The sequence below is a fragment of the Podarcis cretensis genome (assembly GCF_951804945.1).
Source record: "Podarcis cretensis genome assembly, chromosome: 14".
In the NCBI taxonomy this organism is placed as follows: domain Eukaryota; kingdom Metazoa; phylum Chordata; class Lepidosauria; order Squamata; family Lacertidae; genus Podarcis; species Podarcis cretensis.
In genome coordinates, this window is record NC_137183.1 from 19,487,710 (window position 1) to 19,512,208 (window position 24,499).

General features: G+C 44.3%; 1 long non-coding RNA gene across 2 annotated transcripts in view; it reads right to left on the reverse strand.

The window, feature by feature from the left end:
* Nucleotides 1-24,499, reverse strand: part of LOC307203523 — a 101,253-nt gene that overhangs the window by 49,560 nt on the left and 27,194 nt on the right. For both annotated transcript variants that reach the window (XR_013833222.1, XR_013833223.1), the window contains exons 3-4: nucleotides 4,727-4,809; nucleotides 2,385-2,758 (exon numbers count right to left, since the gene is read on the reverse strand). This is a non-coding gene — a long non-coding RNA (uncharacterized lncRNA). The remainder of the gene's footprint in view (nucleotides 1-2,384; nucleotides 2,759-4,726; nucleotides 4,810-24,499) is intronic.

The window sequence follows — 24,499 nt, forward strand, 5'->3', positions numbered from 1 at the left end:
CAGCGGGAGCAGGGACCAAGCAACGGGAGCTCACCCCGTCATGGGGATTCGAACTGCTGACCTTCTGATCGGTGAGTCCTAGGCTCTGTGGTTTAACCCACAGCGTCACCCGTGTCCCTATTTCTATAGTACTGTGACCCAAAATTGTTCATGTGTGTTGTCACCATCAGCTGACAGCATGAGATCAGAAAAGCCCTTACAGCAGCTTTGAGGCAGTGGGAGGAAGGGAGCGCTCTCGGCTTTGGTCCCAGAAGGAACTGTGGGGGGTGGACAGATGCCACCTCTCTCAGCCAAAAAGCTAGCGCAGAGATGCTCCCACGGGCCCAATGCCATAAAACAGGGGTGCTTGAGAGTGCAGATGCGCCCACAGAGTCCTCCCTGGTGCCCACAAGCTGAAGTTAAAATCCAAAAGGATACATGACTGTGGTGTAAACATCTAGGACAAGGGCCTATTTAATTGTTTAAAACAATATTCATTCAGTGAATTGTTCTAAATGCTCATTCCTGGCTTCATAAACCAAGGTTTACAAAGCTGGCAAGTTTACATCTGCAACAGGCCAGAGAGCTAATCAGAAAAGCAAGCTCTCCAAAAGATTATTTGCATATGCTCTGAAACTCAGGGGGGTGGCACAATGCCCCTTCAGCCCCACCCCTGCCCCCCCTAAACTGCAAGTCTGCCTCCAAAATGTATATTTGCACAAGGCGGCATTTAACTATTTTTAACTCATGCACTGTTTACATTGTTTTTAACTCATGCACTGTTTACATTTTATTTTGGCTTTGCAGCAGAAATTACAAAATTGCCAGAGCATTGTTTCAGATTGCACCTGCCAAGTGCTATGGTCAAATGAGAAATTCTCTTTTAAGAGAATGGAGAAACTAGCTATGCCTAATACGTGCACACTCACATTTCTCTCTCTCTCTCTCTCTCTCTCTCTCTCTCTCTCTCTCCACACACACACACACACACACACACACACACAGTCGTACCTCTGCTTACGTATCCCTCTGGATACGTAAACCTCGGGTTGTGAACGTGGCAGTGCCCCTCCTTAGACTACTGGCATGTATTCCAGTTAGTGCTATTTGGGGACTACTTCTGAAATGGGCGTGGAGTTCCTGTGTTGTATTTTTTGCAGAGTTGCTACATGGAAAGTAGAATTAAGAATAAACAGATTACCCCTTGGCATCAGGGAAATGTCCAAATTGATCCTCTTTAGGAGAAACAAATGTATATTACGCCTTTTAACACTTATGTATACATATATAGAAAATGTGGATGGCATCGTACTAAATTCTTATACTAGCACAAGGGGATCTTCCCCCTCTTTCCCTATGTGTACCCCATGCCATCCTCCACTGGAGCATTGGGGGGAAACCCAGAAGATATTTAGGGAACACTGTGGGGGGGGGGAGAGAAAGAGAGAACATTCTGTCGCACCAAGGACAAATCTGACAGAACACTCTCCTAATTTGAATACAACCCCTGATCACATTCATTCATTCATACACAAACAAAACCACATACACACACAACTGGAAGCGGTCTACTGCAGTAACGTCCTATAGGATTGGCTTGATTCTGCATTGTTTGACTTGATAATATTGTATGGTGGGGTGGGGTATTCTATCCTGTTGCACTGAGTCTTTAATATGAAGAAAGGTGGGATGGAGATGATAGATAAATGGATAAGTAAAATAAAATAAAGCATTAACAGGCCTGGCAGTCATAAAAAGCCAAAACAAAGGAACAGGTGGATTTCTATCCTTTGTATGATGTCAAATTACTTACAGATATATTTGAATATGGTAACATATTTGAATATACAGAGACTGAGCATGTGTGTTTATGCGTATACATATTGGAATAACAGACATTACAGTTTGCTAGTACAGTACCAAAAGCAAAGCTAGCTCATCCTGTCATTTCCCAGATGGGTTTTATACCGGGGGAGGGGGGGGTGTGTCACTCCCACTGACCCCCCTCCATTTAAAAATCACTAAGTATTTTTTATTTTTTTGCATGAAAAGAAATAAAAGCATTCCTTTCTTCCCCACTCCATCCTATGCACCAATTTCTTTCCTCCCTCCCTGTCCTCTACCCTCATTTGGATAACAGGATGGGCAGCAGACAGGCATAAACACATACCCCCCCCCCAAAAAAAAATGAGGAAGGGTAAGCGGGAAAAGTCCATTAGTTCAATTATTCGTGCAGGAGGGCAAGGATTTTTCTGCCTGAGGAAGGAGGTGGCACAGACAGAAATGGGGATGTGCCAGCTTGGCCTATTGTTCTGCCGTTGTGTGTTAATTAATTAGCGAGATCAAAAGGGAGGAGAGGGCGGGCTTCGGCATTACGGTAACGATTCAGCAGCTGTGCAACCTACCTCACGTCAATGCGGCCATCTTACAAAACGGCATTTGACTCCATCAAAATGGCTTCCTGGCACCGAGAACCTATAAGCTGCGGCAGGGTGGCCTGGAGTTGTTGAGAGGGTCTCTTCTCAGGGAGAGGGGCTGCCCTTCTTTCATACACAAACACAGACACACACACACAGCCTCCTCCTACTTGTTCTTTGAGGGCACTGCACACAGCACGGATGGGCTTTGAGGGAGGGGAGAGCAGGACTAAGGAGGAGGAAGTAGGGCAGGGGGAATTAAAAGCCAGAGATGCACGCAGTGGCCCTCCATCTTCATCGCCGTTTGCAGCTCGTGCCAAATTGGAAGTTCCTTATCTCGGCAGCAGAATGTCGCACAGCCTCTGCGCGGGAGACAATAAGGCACAGCGTCATTACTCACAGAGTACGGTACATGGGCATAATGCCATGGTTACACACAGGAAGACAAAAACACAGATAATCCCTGTGAACTGATATATCACTGTACACTCTCACACTGTACTCACAGACACAAGCACTCAGCTTTTGGGGCCTTAACACACAATAAAAGATGGAGCCAGAATTTCTTGTGTGAGGGCAAAAGGATGAGATCGTTTCCCTCTCCTCACTGGTAATATCTGCACCACAGCAGCGCAGAAGTAACGTGAGTCCTACCTGGTAAAAATGACATTTGCCTTACATATATATGGTATAATTCTGGCAGTTAGCAGGCCAGCTTGCAAATATAAGGGTTAGTCTTTGGAATGTGTCAGAACAACTTCAGTTCATCCAGGGGAGCTCTCCCAGGTCCTGAAGTACCCAATTCTGGCTGGTTGAACACAGACACCTAGGAAGTTGCCTTATACAAAGTCAGACTGCTAGACCATATTGCCCAGTTTTAGACTAGCAATGGCTCTCTAGGGTCTGAGGCAGGGATCCTTCCTAGCCCCCTCCCCTGAGATTCCAGGGATTGAGCCTCAGATTTTTTGCATGTAAAGCAGGTGCCCTTCACAAAACCTGCCCCCAAATCTGCTCTCTACTGCCTAAATACAGAGACCTTACACACTCTTTGTTCTGGGTCAGTTCCCCTTCACTCTTATTCAAACACCCAACATGGCCAGAACAGGTCGTACACTTTGCTCATCCTTGAATAAAAAAGGCACTTGGTCACACCCCTGAGGCTGTAAGTCTACCACCACCTATGAGCTGAAGCATGAACACATCTGCTACCAGGATAATTGGTACTTGGTTCCTAGCCATTTGCAACTCACTAATTGGGTGTGAATTAACCTTTGCTACCTTTCTGAATTCAATGCGATTCAGATACCTGCCCTCCCACTCTTGATCTTGCTGGATCACAGGACCAATTCCTACCGCACTGTTGATATGGTGGTGGGCAGTAGCTAATTTTTTGGAGGGGAGGGAAGGACCACAATAACCAAACTCATGGATGTTCTAGGAAGTGTGTTTGTCATCCTGACCCAACCCAAGTTTCCCTGGGGAAGGGAGTGAAGATGAGAAAGTAACAGTAGTGGTAGATCATACTATAAGTCTGTTCTCCCTCACTCTACCTCCAGGATATGTGAATATGTGAAACTGCTTTAGTACTATCTACTCCAGCAATGGGAAACCTGAGGTGTCGAACATGGCAGTCCAGACAGAGAGGCCTGGAGGGCTAAGCTTGACTCATAGGCCTAAGGTTCCTGATACCTGGGGTAGATAACATTGGACTATCTGAATCCCTAACAAACTACAGCTGCGGGATTATTTGGGGGAATAAACCACAGAGCCTAGGACTTGTTAATCAGAAGGTTGGTGGTTTGAATCCCTGCAATGGGGTGAGCTCCCGTTGCTCAATCCCTGCTCCTGCCAACCTAGCAGTTCAAAAGCATGTCAAAGTGCAAGTAGATAAATAGGTACCGCTCCGGTGGGAAGGTAAATGGTGTTTCCGTGCGCTGCTCTGGTTCGCCAGAAGTGGCTTAGTCATGCTGGCCACATGACCCAGAAGCTCCCTCGGCCAATAAAGCGAGATGTGCACCACAACCCTACAGTCAGCCATGACTAGACCTAATGGTCAGGGGTCCCTTTACCTATGTGCTTTAAATGTATGGTTTTGAGTCTTGAACCTGAATCTCCCCAGTCCATCCAACACTCTAACTACTATGTCAAACTGACTCTCTTCCCACTAATATATTTTCGTCTTATGTCTTTTACATAGGAGCACCCAAAGCAACCAATATGATTGGTTCTGGTTTTCTGGAGTAGATACTCCCATACATAGAATGTGCATGATTAGAAAGTAAAAACCCAGCCAGCCCCTCTGCCTTCTGTGTCCAAATCCATTGACTCACCTCTCCAAGCTGAGAGAGAGAGAGAGAGAGATGTCTTGTCTCTTTGTGTCACCGCATCCCAAGTCATGAACTCTCAGTCACGTCTGATTAAGGAAGAAGAAGAAAAAAAATTCATCTCAATTAGAGAAAGGCTCCCACACGTCTCGATGGATGTCAAGTAATTACTGCTTGTCATTCACAGAAAAATGGACGCCGAAAGAGAATTTAGTTTTCAGATGATCTATGCAGGCCTTAAAATAAGGAATTTGAGGACTCCGCTTGGTAGGCTGGTTTCCAGTTTATACTCATTTGACAGAATCAAGTGGTAAAGTCATTGCTGAACTACACCACTTTAAGCTGTAGGTGTGTGGGTTCAAGATGGAATGGGAGATGTCGGACATTTGATTGCTTTCCCACAAAAACAGAACTCTGTGCTTGCAGAAAGTGAGCATAATCCATCCAACCTTCTCCCTAACATGGTATTTTATTATCCAATATGCAATGTGCATTGGATATATTCACATTGCAGTCTGAAGTATTACAGTTACAGATAGGTAGCCGTGTTGGTCTGCCATAGTCAAAACAAAATTAAAAAAAATCCTTCCCAGTAGCACCTTAAAGACCAACTAAGTTAGTTCTTGGTATGAGCTTTCGTGTGCATGCACACTTCTTCAGATACTTTATTTTGAAGTATTACAGTCTGCGATGACACCTCCCCCCAAAAAAACAACAACAAACCACTCAGATTTTTACTATTTCATACTGTCAGTTATAGAGATAGGACCCAGGAGCTTATCTATGCATTAAGCAATATGAGGTGGCAGAATTCCAAACGGTGCCATTTCAGACCAGAGGTGGGAATATGACACACTCTACCTTGGACATTGTAACCAGTTGGTCTCACGTTTTCCGGTGTACCATATTCTAGTCTATTAAATACAGGGAGGTTTTCTTTTCCACAGGGGAACACTTAAAAAAAAAAATACAATCACCCACACAGGTGAAATTATACAATCTAGCATGTCCCTTAATGCCAGCGTGGCACAATGTTTAGAGTGCTGGGAGACCACAGTTTGAATCCCCACTCAGTCGTGAAGCACTCTTTATTTTTGGCATTTTAATCTTTATTCTTTTACATATTAAGTCCCTTCATCACAAAGAGAACAAAAAAAAAAAAACAGATCACATCATATACAAAAAGGTAACATAAAAAAAATCCATATGTTAAGACTTCCGTTATCCTTATAATGTCCTTATAAATCACTTTTTAAGCTGTGTGAAGCAATGAACAAATGGAATAAACCAAACTAACAGAACTCAGATTAAAGTCCCTTTACAATAGCCCTGTAGGGTGGTGTCATCCTGAAATGGGGCAGGGGGGAGAGGCTGAAAACATGTTAGCTTGCCTAAGGCCATGCAATGAGCTGAACTTATGGGCTGAGCTAAAATTTAAGCCATAGACTCCTCACCAGTACATCACAACAGTGAACTGGTTCACACAGCATGCTAAACTGTGGCTCAGCGATATCGTGTCGGTTTCCAGGGAAGAACTTGCAGCTGCTTTGTTCCTCACCAGACCTTTGTGCTCCCATCAACCCAAAGTCCAAACCAGGAATCACAGTTAAGCTCTCTCCTTGTAGGGCTGCCATGCACCCGGAATTCCCCAGACATATCTGGGAATCGTCCGTCGGAAACAGCGTCCGGGCAGAATTTCTGAAAATCACTGGAAATGTCTTGAAAATGTTGGGCGTATGTTGTTGGCAAATCCCCCCCCCCAAAAAAGCTGAACAACTTTGTCCCCAAAAAGGCTCAACAACTTTTGTTTTGACTCTTTGAAAGTGTGGCAACCCTTGCTTACTACAAGCTGTAACCAATGTTTGATGTTGGCTCAAGAAACACCAGCTTGACCTTGGTTTAGCTCTGCATTGGTGTCGCTAAGCCAAGGTTTGGCTCAGGGTGCCTTGCGAACCAGGCCAGTGTACCCCCATTTTGCTTCATGTAATTAGAAGAAACGCTAGAAAAAGCAAGAAACAAAACAAAACAAAATTCCTCACCATTAAGCACGTTTTCCACCACACACACACACACACACACACACACAAGCTCTTTAATCCTGCTCGCTCCTTTTCTCTGGCTGGGTTAGCATCTCCTTTTACAAGAAGCTTTTCCTTCCCCCACCAGATCCATCCACCCCATGTGCAAAGTGGGAAAACATCATTAGGGAGGGAAAATAATTTAGTTTGTTAATCGGCATCCAATGGTGGGAAACAAGGGGGAGGCCAGGGAGGGAGGGAGACTTGGCGGTTGAGGCTTAGGAAAGGCCAATACAAAGCCACCATTCATGATGTCCAGGGCTGGGGATTCGCATTGAATTAAACAGACACAAAGAGCAAAGGCATTTTTATCCTCCCTCCCTCTCTCTCCCTCCCTCTCTCTCCATGAGAATTATCATATCTCCCTGGCACTAGGAAACCTCCGGCATGAGAGAGTGGGGAGGGAGGGAGAACAAACTGTGGCCCAAGGTACAGAAGGCTTTGTTCCTGCATGGGATTTATGTCTGGGAAGCAGCATATGGTTTTGTGGCGAGCAACTGGCCATTGCGCACCCGGCTTTAATAAGAACTCCGCTAATGTGAATGAGTCCTTCTCTCGTATCCCCCCCCCCCCGCCGGCCACCCTTTGCCCACCCGCCTCGCTCCCTTCCGTGTGCCTACAAAGCACCACCACTGTCTGAAAAACAAACAAAATAACTGTTTGCATTTGAAGAGCTAGCAAGGCAACCCCTCTGCCAAAGCAAGCACAAAAAACGGGGTGCAAGGGAGGGAGGGGAGAGAGAGAGAGAGATGGACAAAGAAGAAGAGAGGGACTAGACAACAGCCATTCAGTCATGGAGATGAATCGGTCACTATGCAATACCTTGGCCGGCTACTCTTTCAGATGCCCCAAGTCCCTAGCAATGATCCACGTCTGTGCTTGCCCTGATGAATGCGTTGGCATTTGCTACAACGAAAGCGTGAATGGTTGGGTGTGTATCCTTAAAACGTCCATGAACTTCGGAAGGTCCCACAGGGTTGTGGCTCTCCACATGGGTGTTTAAGGACGCACACCTGACCGTGCGACGCCAATGAGCTTGCTGCAGGGAAATGCCCTCTGCTCACAGCAAACACGACTGTAACTGCCTTTAAAGTGCATCACAGAATAAAGGGGCATTTCCATATCACAGCCTTCATCTGGTTTAATTCCTCTCATACAAGGAACCCTGCAAACTTCATTTCTGTGAAGGGGTAGGCACACTGCTGCCATCAGGGCAGGACTTTGGGGGCAGGTGGCCCCCCAAAAGTGGAATAAGCAGAAAGGCCCCCAAAAGTAGCTGGGCTGGCTTGCCACATTTTGAAGCGAGCAAGTAAAACACATTACTCTGTAAGGGGAAGAAACAAACGATGACCAAGCCTAGAGTCTAAAAATGCTCTGTCTGCACTGCTGGATGGACATCAACAATCAAATTTGAAACCCTATTCATAGTAAAACAAGCCCTATAGAAATGCATGTTTCTGATTTAAAGTGTGTGTGTGTAAATATACCACCGGTTATCAGATATATCACAGTGTCTTAAGAATTTTAAATACCACCATTATAAACGACAACACAACATTTGATGCCAGGGGGTGAACCTAGACTGGCAAATCCAGTCAGTGTAGACCAGTGATAGATAATCTGTGGCCCTTCAGATGATGTTGGTATACACCTCCTATCATCCCTGGTCTTGATGGCTGGTGCTGATGGAAGTTGGAGCCCAAGAATGGCAGGAGGACTACTGGTTCCCTACCACTACTGCAGGGAAGTGAGACGCAGACTCCTAGAGTTGGAGAGGGCCTTGTATGCAATTCCATCTAACTAACCCCTTGCTTGATACAGGAAATCAAGAGCTTGCGCACCCACAATGGGTGGGTGTCCAGATTCTGGTTGAAAGCACCCAGGGAGGGAGACCCTACGACCTCCCTAGGTCATCAGTCCCATTGTCAAACTGCTTGTACAGTTAAGACAGGTGGGAAAGTGGACCCTTCAGGGACCACATGCCAGTGGTAGGTGGGGCCAGGAGAAAAACTGGGTGGAGCAACAAATGCTAATTGACTCAGTCCACACACTCACTCTAACCTTCACCTAGGCAAGCAAGAAACATTATCAGAGTCCAAGGACATGCCCCCTCCAGGCAAAAACACTCAAGGAGGGTGCAAAGCAGAGCTGGTGAGGGGAGTGGCCTTGGGGGGAAAAGGGTGCATGGTTTGGGGAGAGTCTCAAGGGCCAGATAGAGAGTGGCCCCCAGGCCTGAGGTTCCCCATCCCTGAGCTAAGAAATGTCTCCTACCCAAATCCACATTTCTGTAACATAAGCTTGTTTGGCCTACTCCTCTGCACCAGGGTAGCTGAAAACAAGTATTCTATGTGACAGCCCTTCACGGATTTGATGGATGTTTTTATGTCCCTCCAGTCTTCTCTTCGTCAGAGTTAGCATGTTCAGTTTTTCAGCCTTTCATCCCATGACTTCTTTTCCATGCTCCTGGCCATCTTCACTGCCCTCCTCTGAACCCATATCAGCTTGTCTGCATCCTCCTTAAACTGCATCCCCCAGAATGGGACACAAAGCCATTGAAGTCACACCCATAAAAGAAGTAGCAGCCTCCACTAGTTAGCATTTTTAACAAAGAATGAATGAATTCATGGAGAAGAGGGTCTATCAACGACTAGTCCTAGATGGACAACTAGGCTGACCTGGTATAAGATGGCTCCTTGTTTTGCATTACTGGTCTTCTTCCAACCTGATGCCCTCCGGCTGTTTTGGACTACAGCCTGAGTCAGCAGGGTCAAAGGTCAAGGATGATGGGAAATGTAGTCCAACATCTGGAGAGCACCTGGATGTTGACAGTTGCTATACGCACTTAACTGGGCTTTCAGTCCTATTGAACTAATTGAGATTTACCTCTTAATAAGCACATGTAGGTTTGCATGGCGATATACCATTCAGACACACCCTCCCACGCCCAAAAAAATCCCTCTGCTCATCTGTTTTATATGAACTACTTGAAAACAAAGGACAGCAAGCTTAAGGGAAAGACTGTGAGAAAGATCTCGGTGCACAGGGTTAGTAAAAGTTGGGTGGAGGGGAAAGAGAGAAGGAGAAGCACTAATTAGCACTCGGCCCATCACCTCCCATTAATAGCTTGTCACTGTTTCATTGATGTAGCTGAAGGCAAGGAAGTTGAGATGTGTGATGCTTACCTGTCTCTATCTCATTAACAGAATGCAGGGTGAGAACAGACGTTTATTGCCTGCATCACAGACAGAGCATCGCAGACAAAGGCGTGCCCCTCTTGCGCAGCCTAATTATTGAACTGATTTCTGAGCAGGTGTGTGCCATTGAGCGCACCTCTATGTTCATGCAAAGATAATATCAACAAGGGTATGTGCCCATATATGGAGGATAGCCTCCTTTGGGCTCTGAAATACTCACACCACAAAGGTCATGTGAAATTTGGATTCACAAGGGTCTTTTTTACTCCCTATCTGGAAACTTTTAACTTGGTAGGTTAATCAACTTAAACCTAAGTCGATTTGTCAGTCAAGGGAACTTTTGTTCAGTGGGACTAAGATGGGGGCATGCTTGTTTAAGTTTTAATGCTGTTTTGGGTCAGCTGTGTTAGCATGAGGGGCAATAAAAAGAAAATAATAGCTACTACATGAAGAAGCAGGCATTGTTTGTTAAATTATTAAGTTACCCCAGCTGTCAATATATCATAAAAGGTACATATATAATTTTTAAATCTAAATAACAGCTAAATAACAGTTGATCAATTAAAAAAAACTATTTAATTCATTTAGAGCCCTACTGGAGACTGTTGAGGGGTGAGCAGGATATCTGGATAAAAATGATTTACAAGAGGGGTGGAGAATCCAGCAACATCTCCAGGGATCCCCACCCCCACCCCCGATTTACCAAGTCATCATAAACACAGAAGGCTCAAGTCACTTTCTCCCCCACTTCAAAAAGCTGGATTTTTGCAGCGGCAACAACTGAAGTACTCGTGTGCCAATAAAAATCCATTGATGTCAGTACATTATAAATAACTAAGAAAAAGGGGGGGAGGATCTGAATATGTATTCAAATAGGCACAAGGTCCAGTTTGCTACCAAAAAATGGTGCGTATCTTTCATCTGTAGGCATACATCAAAACATACCTTTCAACATCTCTTAGCCAGAGATGCAAAGAGCTTTTGAAAGCAAAAACAAATCTTTGACAACTATCTGGGTGGGGAATGGGGAGGGGGAGAGAAATATAGAACAGCAGTTTAAAAAGGAATCTTTTTTAGCCTACAACATGATTTTCTTGTCACCATATGCAAAAACAATCCCATTAATAAGAGCATGAACATACATCAAGGAAGAGTGCCACAGTAGCATCTATAGCCTAGTACTGGGGACCCCCAATATGGTGTCCATGGGCAACACAACACTCTCAGATATCCTTCATGGGGTTCACCATGCTTCCTTCCCCATCACAATTTTTGAAAATTGGTTTTCTGGTCATTTAAGGAGCTGTTGGAGGGGGGTTGCCTGCTCCTTTCTCATCCACATTTTACTTGTTTTTTGGGTGGGGGTGAAAACGGTTTGGAATGGAAACAACTTCTCTGCATCACCAGGTTTTCTTCTTGGAATGAGTAGTTTATGGTTTCTTATCTTCCCCCAAATATGTCCCTGGTCCCACATAAGTTGGGGACCCCTGTACTAATGCACTGGGCCCTTCAAAATGGCATACAAATTCAGGTGTCTGCGCCATCTTTATATAGAACCTTTATACCTATATTACCGTATGCCCTGATCACAAGAATCTGCACTGGGTAAGCCATCTGAGGACATCTCATAAGAAGCAGCCAAACTTTCCCTGAAAGGAGAAACAGAACTGAGCTCTAAGAAGAAAAATATCAGAGCTCTTTGGTCAGGTCAATGATGATATTTCAGCATCACAAGTCAGAAACTTACTGGCATTTTTGCCAGCTTGCTCTTCTATTGACCAAGAAGTTTTAAAAGACCCACTGAGTTTTTCCTCCATTAACTAAGAGATGAGTAATTGTCTAGTGAGTGTATCTTGGATTAGGAATTTTCAAGGTGGTGAGGTCATTGTTAAAAACTCAGATATATAATCTAATCGCCAATGGCACATTAAACCTAGGTTATTGCTGTCTCTTTTTTTGTGATGGAGATGATGATGATGATGATGATGATAATTTCATTGCTATACCACTTTGTATTTTAAAGAGCAAAGCTCAAAGTGGTTTACAACACATTAATACTTCAAATAAAGCACTCCAGAATAAAACAAACGAGAGCTTCAAGGAAAATATTTCAGATTCTCCTCTAAGTGACATTTTGCTTTCTCCAGTCACCAAGCTGGCAACCACAGATTTCCAAGTGGTCTCAATTGGACCTGCTCCAGTCACAAAACATGCCTGGTCCCTGGCTGATTTCTAACACCAGTGAGGCTCGTGCCTGTGGTGTTCCAAGCTGGGGAGAGGAGAGACTTTGGACAGGATGTCCTTAATATGATCCACTCCTCTCCCTTCTGCTGTTGCTGCCTAATCCCCACCAGTGCTCCCAGAGAAAGGGCAGGTGAGTAAGCAAGCAGTGGCTGCTGGCTACAGTTCCTTGAACCCCTCAGAGCAGGGGGCAATAGCAAGAGGAAAAAGAACAGAGTAAGGGGTTCTAGAGATCAGCACTGACCTCCTTCGAAGCCATGAGCCTTGGCTGGTACCCAGTAATACCTATCACCAACACCAGGCATAGGCAAGCTCACCCTCCAGATGTTTTGGAACTACAACTCCCATCATCCCTGACCACTGGTGTCCTGTTTGCTAGGGGTGATGGGAGTTGTAGTCCCAAAACATCTGGAGGCTGAGTTTGCCTATGCCTGACCAACACCATTTCTGTACACCTCTAAACTAAATGCAATGTACATTCATTTGGATGTGAGGCATCTAATACAGACCTTTTTGCCATGTCTCAGTGTGGATGGCATTATATGCATTTCTATTCACATTAGAAGCCTAAAGCGAAGGAATTAACAGTTTTGTGACACACGGCATCCTATCCCCACTGCCCTGATTCCCTCTTCAAGACGGCCAAACTACAGTTCAATGCTGCAGCAACAGTGGAAGCCACAATTCTTAAAAGCACAATAGGACCCTTGGGAGGTTAGATGCAGCAACCTTTAGCTACCTTGCCTACAACGGGGATTGATAGGCCACTCTATTCCCAATCCATGTCAATTTCAAACATCTATATTCCAAATGCCCTCCTGTCCCATTTCTGCATAAAGTCTGCAATTCTTCCCCCTATTGCCACACACAAAAAGTATTCACAAGCGTTTAAATAGGCATTTTATCACAAAATAAGCATTTCTAAAATAAATCTTTGCAAACCATTTTGGAATGTTCCGAGCCAAGAACTGTGTCACAAAAATCCAAAGGATAATTCCATTCCATACTTCATACACATCCAGGAAGCCTGGATCAGGTCAGCTCCCAAAGGACTTTTCGGAGATCAAAATCCTTGAGCATCAGAGGAACAGAGCCTTACATCAACTCAGTCCATTGGTCCTCCTAGCTCAGTATTTTCTACACTGGCAGTCAGCAGTTTTGAAGGATTTTATACAGGGGTCTCTCTCAGTCCTTCCTCGAGAGGATTGAACCGGATACCTTTTGCATTCAAAGCAGACTCTGCCACTGATCCCAAAATCCCCTGAATTCTACTCAGGCTTGCCCTTCCTTCAGCATCTTGTATCCACGGCTTATTCTTCCCCTTTCCTTCAACTCCCATGCCTTTCCAACATGGCCAAGCATCAGGGACAATGGGAGTTTTCAGGGACAATGGGAGTCCAGCAATATCTTGAGGGCCACCGGTTCCCCACCCCTGCACTGAAGTGTGGATGACATTTAAGCATCTGTAGTCACTAGTGGGATGCAGGTGGCGCTGTGGGTTAAACCACAGAGCCTAGGACTTGCTGGTCAAAAGGTCGTGGTTCGAATCCCCACGACGGGGTGAGCTCCCGTTGCTCAGTCCCAGCTCCTGCCCACCTAGCAGTTTGAAAGCACATAAAAGCGCAAGTAGATAAATAGGTACCGCTCTGGCGGGAAGGTAAACGGCATTTCCATGCACTGCTCTGGTTCGCCACAAGTGGCTTAGTCATGCTGGCCACATGACCCGGAAGCTGTACGCTGGCTCCCTCAGCCAATAAAGCAAGATGAGCGCCGCAACCCCAGTCAGCCACGACTGGACCTAAAGGTCAGGGGTCCCTTTACCTTTACCTTTAGTCGCTAGCTGCAATTTAACAAATCGCACAACCAGTTTTGTGTACCCAATTGGGGCAGGGGGAGAGAGAGAGAACTCTGAGCTCACACAGCAATCTGCTTTTGAAAATGAGGGTACCTTCAAAAACAGTGTTTGATAAGGCATGGGAGTCTGTTCTTTTTTGAAAAATAAAATCATCCTATTGGGAGGACCCTAAAGAAAACTTCTTTGGACGACAGTCACTATCTTGGGCATGCATAGTCCCACATGACAATTCATTGACTAGGACCTGACATCCAAACCATCTATAGTTTACTTTCTCATTTTTTAACTGATTCACCAATGACATAAATAAACACACTACAAATCCTCAGTGTAGAAACATTTCTGAGGATCCACAAAGGGGAGGGTCTGTCTTCAGAGAGGAAAGACAAAAATTGTAATTTAAGATACAAAAACGCCAATGATTCTTTTCTTTTTTTTTTAAGAAGGAATGGCCATTGCTTACATTTTATATTTTATTTTTCATTGAATTTTAGAATTCAAAGCATTCCCTATTGCAGTGTTGCCACGAAGCCTTTTGCCAGAAGAAAACACGGGCGTTTTACCTTCACAGGAAAACTATCTGCCAGGTTTGGACGTAAAATGGAAGGGGAAATGTGAAGTATCTATTTCATCAAATCTGGTCTAAGGAGCAGGCGGTCAAAGCGTGGGCAGACTCACCAGTAGCTGGATTTCAAGAAACCTGAGCCACAGAGCCTGTGCTTTCACGTCAGCCTTGACGAGTGAGAAGTAGAAACTTTGATCTGTAATTACAGCATTGGCTGATTAATCACATTGATTAAGCAGCCCAAACTTGCAGCCCTGATTTTATATAAATATATAACAATATACACACCGTGCATTTCACAATTCGGTGCCTATTCACATTCCCTTGCAAATGCTGATAATCACAGATGAATTCTGAGAATTCCCAGAAGTAAGATGTATAGCCCTGAATGTCAGATATGCACAAGTCAACACTAACATGCTGCAATCACATTTACTGTAGGTGCCTTTTAACATTCAGTTACGTATATCTGAGTTTTGGAAAATTTGCAAAATTAATCTGAAAACGCTGGTATTCGCCAACTTTGAGCATTCATGACAACATATTAATTTAAAGTGTTTGTGCAATATATATATTTATACACATGCACACTTCCTCATTTTAAATTCAAACCAATGCTTCAAGATTGGCTTCAGAGGTCCAGCTTCTAAGCCTATGATTGGCAAAGATCCAATGGGGATAGGAACTTCTTAGTGGTGGCACCACAGTTGTGGAAATCTCTCCCTGGGAAGATCCAGCAATCCCCTTCCCTACCATTTTTAGATGCCATTTGAATATGTTTTTATTTCTGAAGATAGATAACAAAAGGCCAATCTAGATTAGTGATTTATCACAGGTGCACCATGTTCTTGACACAATAATAGTGTGTTATTAGAGGTGCATTTATTCTACTTTATTAGTTGTTAGTAATTCTGCAATGCTTCCCCATTGCCAACACATTATTGCTCTCCAGAGGGACCACAGCGCAACAAAAGCAGGACAAGCAACAAAAGCAGGACAAGCGCAACAAAAGCAGGACAAACAAAAGCAGGACAAGCAAAAGCTCCAAACAAGTTATGGGATTTCAGCAAGAAATGACAAAATATGCACTGAAACAGCATCGTCACCCCAAAACTTTTGTGGGCACAAACTGCTTTGAAAGCAGTACTGCATATGGCCACCTTGACAGGAGCCTGACCAGAAATCATCATGAATGCACAATAAAAAGGACGTCTGGAGGGTTCTCTGAGCAGCACAATCGGTGATCTGCTGCTTTTTTTGAAATAAAAAAAAACACTGTGTATTTTTAGTGCATTATTTAATTTTTAATACAGTATATTATTGTTGCCATGTTTCTTGTAATGCTAAGCTGCTTTACAAAATTATTTTGAACAGCAGGGTGTAAATAAATCATGCAAAAGAGAGCTTCGCCTGAGAAACGACTCAGAGAAAAAGGGGTCCAGAATCTCTCACCACACAAGCTAAATCACACCTGCACTGTCTGTGAGCCGCCCTCCTTTGTGTAAGGAAAGTTTAAAATCTTTCACTGGACTCTTCTGTATGCGTTCAAACTTTTGCAGGAAACATCAAGAAAGAAACCTACCTCCCATGAACAATACATGAAGCTTCATAGCAAGCCAGACCATCAGTCAGTTTAGCACAGGACGTGAATCTTTCATCTGCCTTCATTGTATGCAATAAGCCATCCTCTTTCCTGTCCGGTTTTCAATCAATTCCCCAGTTACAAAAGTCTAAATGGAGCACACATCCCAGTGCAGATACATTTATGAAGGGGGACTGTCTTTCTGGATGTGAGATATAAACTTACTATTTCACATAGCCCAACACTGTGTATCTTGGAAGCAGCTACCCAAGGTTCTGTCACCAGAGATGCTTTCAACTTATAATACTAGGGACTGAACCCAGGACTTTTCTAACATGAAGACACAGCATGTGCTCTGCCACTGAGCTATGGGACTTCTTTCTCAGTTTCACTTGAGGAAATTCCACAGAGGAGAGTAACCACACTAATCCCAAGGCAGAAGTTGCACCTTGCAATGAGATACACACATCAGAATGGAAATTCATAACAAGAGCTACCAATTGCCTTCTGCAGATTCCTATGAAGGCCTACACATGCAAGAATGGATCCCTGGGCTCTTTGCAGAGCTTTAATCAGGGGGTTAGTTCTTAATACAGATAAGAAAAACTAGATAGTACACCAACCCTTTAAAAGCATCATCAATAAGAAGAGAACTTTCATGCCGGAGAGTTGTATCCAGTACTGGTCCTACTCATAGCTGGTCCGTTAGTGGACATAATAATAATACATAATAAAATTTTATTTATATCCTGCCCTCCCCAGCCAAAGTCGGGCTCAGAAAGTAACACAGCATTCTAAAATCAATGCATTCTAAAATCAATTCAATATCAAATTAATGCCAACCACTGGGCCAGAATTCTACGAGGATCACCAAAGGAAGGAGTCAGACTGTACCTTGGCCAAAGGCCTGGTGAACAGCTCTGTCTTGCAGGCCCTGAGGAAAGATGTCAAGTCCCACAGGGCCCTAGTCTAGTTCCCTTAATTTCAACGGGTCTGTTACAAGTAGAACTTAGTTTGATACAACCCATCAATATCCAGTTACCATCACTGCGGCTCAATAAAGTTTAGTGCTATTTCCCCTCAGAAGTAAAGTGAAAAATGAATCAAGTCATAATAAACTAGTTGCATATTTTCTTTATCATGTCACCAGAGTGCATCAACATGAACACTTCATGTGGGCACAAAATGAGCAAAGGCCTATTTCACTCACTTCCAAAAGATGGTACTGCCCAGTTCTCCCCCCCCCCCCCAGAAAAATAGGCACTGGAACTCACCATGAACTCTTCATTCTCTTAAAAAGGCAATGGCACCCACCTGAGAGGTGCCGGAACTGTGGTCCGGTGAGTTCCAGCTGAAAAAGAGCCCTGGTACCACCTACATCAAAGATGCCCTGCATCAGGGGTTGCCAGATTTACATTTCAAGGTGACTGGAATCTCACACTTTAAAAATTCATACAGGAGAGAAACCATAAAAAGGTGGTCTAGAGTAACAGACTAGGGTGATGTCCACTGTTTCCAGGGACTGTTCACATTGTGAGACTTTGGGTGAGCTGAGTTTGTTTGGGCCCAGAGAGAGAGCCCAGAGGCTGAGAGGAAGGGTGTATCAAAAGGAATATATATAAATGTGTGTGTGTGTGTGTGTGTGTGTGTGTGTTAGTAACTGTGTATTAATGTAACATTTTTATAGGTAACTGTCTGTTTTTGCAATATTTTGTTTAAGTTGTCTACTGTTGCTTCAGTTTTTGTATACCACTTAGAGATATTTTCATATACTATGCAGTATAGAAATTTAATAATAATAGCAGCTGCTGCTGCTGCAGCAGCAGCAGAATGGGTACTGGAGAGAGGCATGATTTGGTGGACACCTGGAATGAAAACATCTTGAATTCAAACCTTTTTCTAGAGTGGAAACACTGCTTTTGCCCAGATGAACTACATCTCTGCAGTGAGGCTGAGTTGTGAACCAAGGAGGCTTCTGCCACCAACTCACAAGCTAGCAAATTTCATCCTCAGTCTCCTCATTGAACGAATTAAAATGGGAACAAGTGGAGGTTTGCAGCTCAGGGGCTGAGCGACTGCTCTGCATGCAGAAGGCATCTCCCAGTGAGACTGAGAAAGGCTTCCTGCCTGAAACCTTGGAGAGCCACTGCCGCTCAGTTTAGACAAACATTGAGTAGTTGGACCAATGGCTTAACTCAGTATAAAGCTACTCCCTATTTTCCTAACAAGAGTGACCCATCATACAGAGCTATTCTGAGGATTACCCAGATAATGTAAGTGAAGTACCTTGGACAAATTAAAACACGCATGTGAACAGACCCCTTAGCTAGCACAGTAATAGTATGGTACTTAACATTTATATGGGGCTTAAGATTCTAAATCCTCATCTAAAATGCTACATGCAATTACAGTGGTGCCTCAGGTTACATATGCTTCAGGTTACATATGCTTCAGGTTACAGACTCCGCTAACCCGGAAGTAGTACCTTGGGTTAAGAACTTTACCTCAGGATGAGAACAGAAATCGTGTGGCGTCAGCGGGAGGCCCCATTAGATAAAGTGGTGCTTCAGGTTAAGAACAGTTTCAGGTTAAGAACGGACCTCTGGAACGAATTAAGTTCTTAACCCAAGGTACCACTGTAGTATTATTATTATTATTATTATTATTATTATTATTACATAGCTAACTAAGGGGTCTGTTCACAACCAGGAAGCACAAGGCCACGCACAAGCTCCAGAGTGCTGCTTATAAAAAGAAAAGAAAAAGAAACAGCAAATTGCGCTTGTGGCAAGCAAGCATCCGAATGCAAGTCTTCCTAAAGCAAGTGGAGCGCCTAGTTGCAAGAATCCGTACTCAAGATTCAGCATTGGGCAGTTCATCATATGCACAGGTGGGTGTTGGCTCCTGTGCTCTATCCCCCACCCACCCAACAGCCTCCGAAACTACCTGCACTAAAGCAAAATGAGAGCAGCTAGCCAATAAGAGCCAGTCTGCACATTCTATGGATTTATAAGGAGTGAAGCTTTTCCTGGACCATACCACTTCAGACTCCAGGTGGGCAACTGTGTTTGTGAACATGCTCCTATGGTGAAAGGGGTTCTACATACACTGCACTACACATCAAAAACAAGCACAATAAGGAGAAGGAATGGGTCTAGTCTTTTCCTGTGACTTAGCTGGTTCGTGTATGCTTTGTTGAAGTAGGGAATATTTTTTTTTTTTAAGTGATTCCCCCACCCACTCCCAAACAACTCACATTGTCCAGTCCAGGGGGGGGAAACGCTTTCCTGCTTGTTTCTGATGCATGTACAAGCTGGTCCTCAAAGGAGGAAGAAATCACAATACACAGCATGTTAATGAGAGGCAGGCAGGCAGGCAGACCAGTGCACACAGGAAGCGATTACATCAGGGATAATTATACAAAGAACAGGCCATTGCCATGGGATTTTATTGCAGCGCTATTGTCAGACGTAGCTAGTGATTAGGGACTAGCACCTTGGAGATTCCAGATCTACCCTTGGACACAAAGCTCACTGCTACCACCTCTCAGCAAAGCCTACCTCACAAGGTTGGTATGAGAACAAGTGGAAGGGGGAAGAGGTAGAACCACATATGTTGCATCCATCTCCTTGGAAAAAGGACAGGATAGACATTTAATAAGATAAAGGTAAAGGGACCTCTGACCATTAGGTCCAGTCGTAGCTGACTCTGGGGTTGTGGCGCTCAACTCGCTTTATTGGCCGAGGAAGCCAGCGTACAGCTTCCAGGTCATGTGGCCAGCATGACCAAGCTGCTTCTGGCAAACCAGAGCAGCTCATGGAAACACCATTTACCTTTCCGCTGGACCGGTACCTATTTATCTACTTGCACTTTGACGTGCTTTCGAACTGCTAGGTTGGCAGGAGCAGGGACCGAGCAATGGGAGCTCACCCCGTCGCGGGGATTCGAACCGCCGGCCTTCTGATCGGCCAGCCCTAGGCTCTGTGGTTTAACCCACAGCGCCACCCACATCCCTAGATGAGTGAATAAATTGCTTTGCCAGCAAAAAAAGAGAGGCTTCAATTCACCCTATATGGCTCTCCTGCCTTTCCATTCTCCATCTCTAAGCTGCCACCACCCCCTGCAAGCCTTGTTAGCACCCTCCTCCATCCTCCCCTTGCTTGGAGAACGGCGTGGGAAAGTTGCCCATGGGCTTTTCACAAATCCAGTAGCCCCTTGAACCAAAACCAATTAGAATGGCCCAAGGTCCTGCCATTGAAGGCTGGGCCTTCTTTTCAAATGGCTGCAGTCTCAATGGTTTCAAGGAGCCTGGATGTGAATGCGCAAGGCCCACTTAAGAGTGGTGCTTGAGGCAGGGCCAAGGTGAATGGAACATCTCTCTTCTATAGGAACAGCGGCTCCTGTTTCTAAGAGACCAACTGACCAAGACTTTGTCGAAAATCTCTCCCCTCTCCCCCTCCTGTTCTCCGAGCTGTCGAGGCTCACTTGCCCCTAACTAAGCCAAAAGCAAGGCAATCAATATAGCCATCAACTATAACAATTGTGATTTCTGCTGAAGAGAAAGGAAGCCATTGAAGATCAGGTGAGATCAACTGACACGCAAATTTGTCAGGGTCGGTGGGGTTTTCCCCTTCTGGGGGGGGGGGGCAATACATTCTACAGGCACACAGAGAGAAACATGGACGTGTAATTCAGTTTGATCACAATGAAGGGGGGGGGAAAGAAAGTCATGTTCAAAGTAGAAATGCCAATTAAGGATTTGGGGGGTGGGGGACAAATTCATCCAGTTCACATTTTAACACAAACCTACCTAGTTAACACATCGTGGACCAACATGCAATAAACTGAACCAGAACTATCGTTCAGATTCATATTTTATTTTACTTCCTTTAGTTTTTACCCCACCCTTCCTCCCAATGGAGTCCAGAGCAGCGATTCACAAATCTCTGAATGTTGTGATGTGCTTCTCTAACCAGAAAAATGCATTAAGGCACTTATATTAAGGGATAGCGCACCCCAAAAATGTGTATACCAGTGAAAACACATCAAAATGCATTATAGTAAGATAAATGGCCTGCAAAAATGCATACATTAAGATGAAATGGCATGCAAAAAAATGTGTCTATTAGGAGAAACATGCATGAGAATGCATACAAATTTTCATGCAGACTTTAAAAAATACTGCTGAGGAAATAAGAGTGAACGGGACTTAAAGACTGGAAAAATGAGAAACTCACATAACTGACAGATTTGTCCATCCCTACAGTCAACTGATTTTTTTTAAAAAATGAGTGTAGTGTAACAACACAACCTTCTTATTTCACCCTTTCTTAAAGAGCAAATATATAGTCCTTCTCTATTTCACCTCCATAACAACCCTCTGAGGTAGGTTAGGCAGAGAGAAAACAACCAACTCAAGCCCCACTTATGGTTGGAAATACCTGTCCATTTTTATTTTCTCAATTTCTTTATATCTTTCCCAATCTTAAATTCAGTTCTCCACATTTTGCAGCAATTTGCCATTATTATTATTTTTTTTATTTTTAAAAAGAATCTTCATAAAAAATCATCTGCATTTGGTGTGTGAATTTCTCCTAACATACTACAAAATAGCTATGAGATGAACAGTACACCAGAAAATCCACAGTTTTTTAGTCTCACCTCTGCTACAAAATGTACAAGGTCGGTCTTTTAAAAGTTCCTTTTTCGTAGCCTCACCCCTCTACTGCAGTGAGGGCAGTTTTTGTGGCAATACTGACACATTACAAATAATACAATTTTTGTGCACTGAATACAATTTACTAATGAAATATATATTTATTTATGCACTTAGATATTTTGTGCATGCATGCATGCATAATGTGTTATAATGATATATACCACATATACATGCACTTCAAAAATCATGTTGGCAGCTTGTTTGCTCAGAAAGCAGTAAATGAACGCTCTGAGCTAAAAACCAGCTGATCTGATCAACTTTACAGAGGTGTTGCAAAGATTATGAAGCTCAGGTGAGGCGCTTTGAACACTTGGTAAGTGCTATATAAATTTCATTGGAGTTGACCAGACATCTGCCATTCAGCTGACTACAACCAAATAAATTTGACCTTGGTTAAATTTGCAAATCTCAAACATTCACTTTTGACACACTGAAAAAACAAAAGAAATCACCATGCACTGTTAGAAAGAAAAGCACCATTCATGTTTTCTTTTTCTTCCCATCAAGTAACACCACAAAACCATATGGGAAGAACCAAATGTGTCCTGATCTTACAACCCCACAGATTAAAAATTGGTCCCTTGCCAACAAGTCAAAAGCTGGCAACTACATGTACCACCAAGTGATGCTCTGCATGTGCAGATCTAACACCCGCAACTGTGTTTTCAAATTGTATAGCCTCTAACACAATATTATCAAGTGGGGGGCACTTTAACATTTTGCTGCAGGTCTTCAAGTAACAAGTTCATGAGACAAAAGAAAAAATGGTTTGGGAGGGAGGGAGAAATAAGAAACCCAGGGACAAGGTCACAACAGAAAAGGAAAATGGTTTGGGAGGGAGAAAAATGAGCAGGTTCAGGTACAAGTTTTTAGTTTAAAGTTTTCCTAAAGCCAAGTTGTGGTGGAAATTTTCAACGAAAGGGAGAGGCAAAAGTTCCTGATCTTAGTTGTATTGATGGACTGGGCCTGCATGCCTTCTCCTCTCTCCTTTGCTACAGCCTAACATAACAGTTAGGGACGCAGGTGGCGCTGTGGGTAAAAGCCTCAGCGCCTAGGGCTTGCCGATTGAAAGGTCGGCGGTTCGAATCCCTGCGGCGGGGTGAGCTCCCGCTGCTCGGTCCCAGCGCCTGCCAACCTAGCAGTTCGAAAGCACCCCTGGGTGCAAGTAGATAAATAGGGACCGCTTACTGGCGGGAAGGTAAACGGCGTTTCCGTGTGCTGCGCTGGCTCACCAGATGCAGCTTTGTCACTCTGGCCACGTGACCCGGAAGTGTCTCCGGACAGCGCTGGCCCTCGGGCTCTTAAGTGAGATGGGCGCACAACCCTAGAGTCTGTCAAGACTGGCCCGTACGGGCAGGGGTACCTTTACCTTTACCTTTAACATAACAGTTGCTGCCAAATGATATCATCACGTTTGTGCATGCTGCCCCCCTGACACACACAAACCATCTCTCTAGTCAAATACGCCCAGCTGCCAAACTTGTTAGTGGTACATGATAAGCACGCAGTTCACATGCAACAAAATTCGGCATCCACACCAGCTGTTCTCATATCCTTTCCAGTGCTTCAACACAGCGGCAAAACATCTGCCTTGAATGCAGAACGTTCTAGGTTCAGTCCTGAGGTAGATGGACCAATGGTCTTTCGGCACAAGGCAGCTTCCTAGGTTCCTGTGAGAGCAAGGAGAACCTCAAGCACCTTGGAGGAAACGCGAGATCTATGGTGGTACCTCAGGTTACAGACACTTCAGGTTACAGATGCTCGAGGTTACAGACTCCACTAACCCAGAAATAGTACCTCGGGTTAAGAACTTTGCTTCAGGATGAGAACAGAAATCGTGCGGCCGTGGCGTGGCAGCAACGGGAGGACCCCATTAGCTAAAGTGGTACTTCAGGTTAAGAACAGTTTCAGGTTAAGAACAGACCTCCACAACAAATTAAGTTCTTAACCTGAGGTACCACTGTAAATGTAACACACAAACAAACTGGGCTTGTTGACAGAGACACAGCGCTACTTGGGCAAAGCAATGTCACAGACACTTATAAACAAAATCACCTCAAAAGGCAAAGAGGCAAGGCAAGGGGGGCTGAAGACAGCAAGAGAAAAGTGGGAGGGAAAGGTTATATAATCTAAAGGGGAAGGCAAGATGAATTAAGGAAGCTAAGAAATGTTCCACCGCTCTTCATCAGAGGCTTTTAAACAGAGGTAGGGTGGCCATCAATCTGGGATTCTTCAATCGAAATTCCTGTATTGTAGAGGATTGGACTAGATGGCATTTGGGGTCCCTTCCAGCTCCACAGTTCTATGAAGTGGAAAAGATGCCATGCACATGAGTATTTTATTTGGTCGCATCAAATACACTCATTTCAAGGCCATGAGTGACCCAGGGGCCAAATGCCTCTCTGTCTGGCCCTTGAGACTCTCCCCAAGCCACACCTCCTCGCTCGCCCCATTTTCGAATGCCTGGAAAGTGACCTTGGACTCTGACCATGCCTCTCGCTTGTCTGAATGGAGACAGCAGTGTACTGGACTACAGTGGTACCTC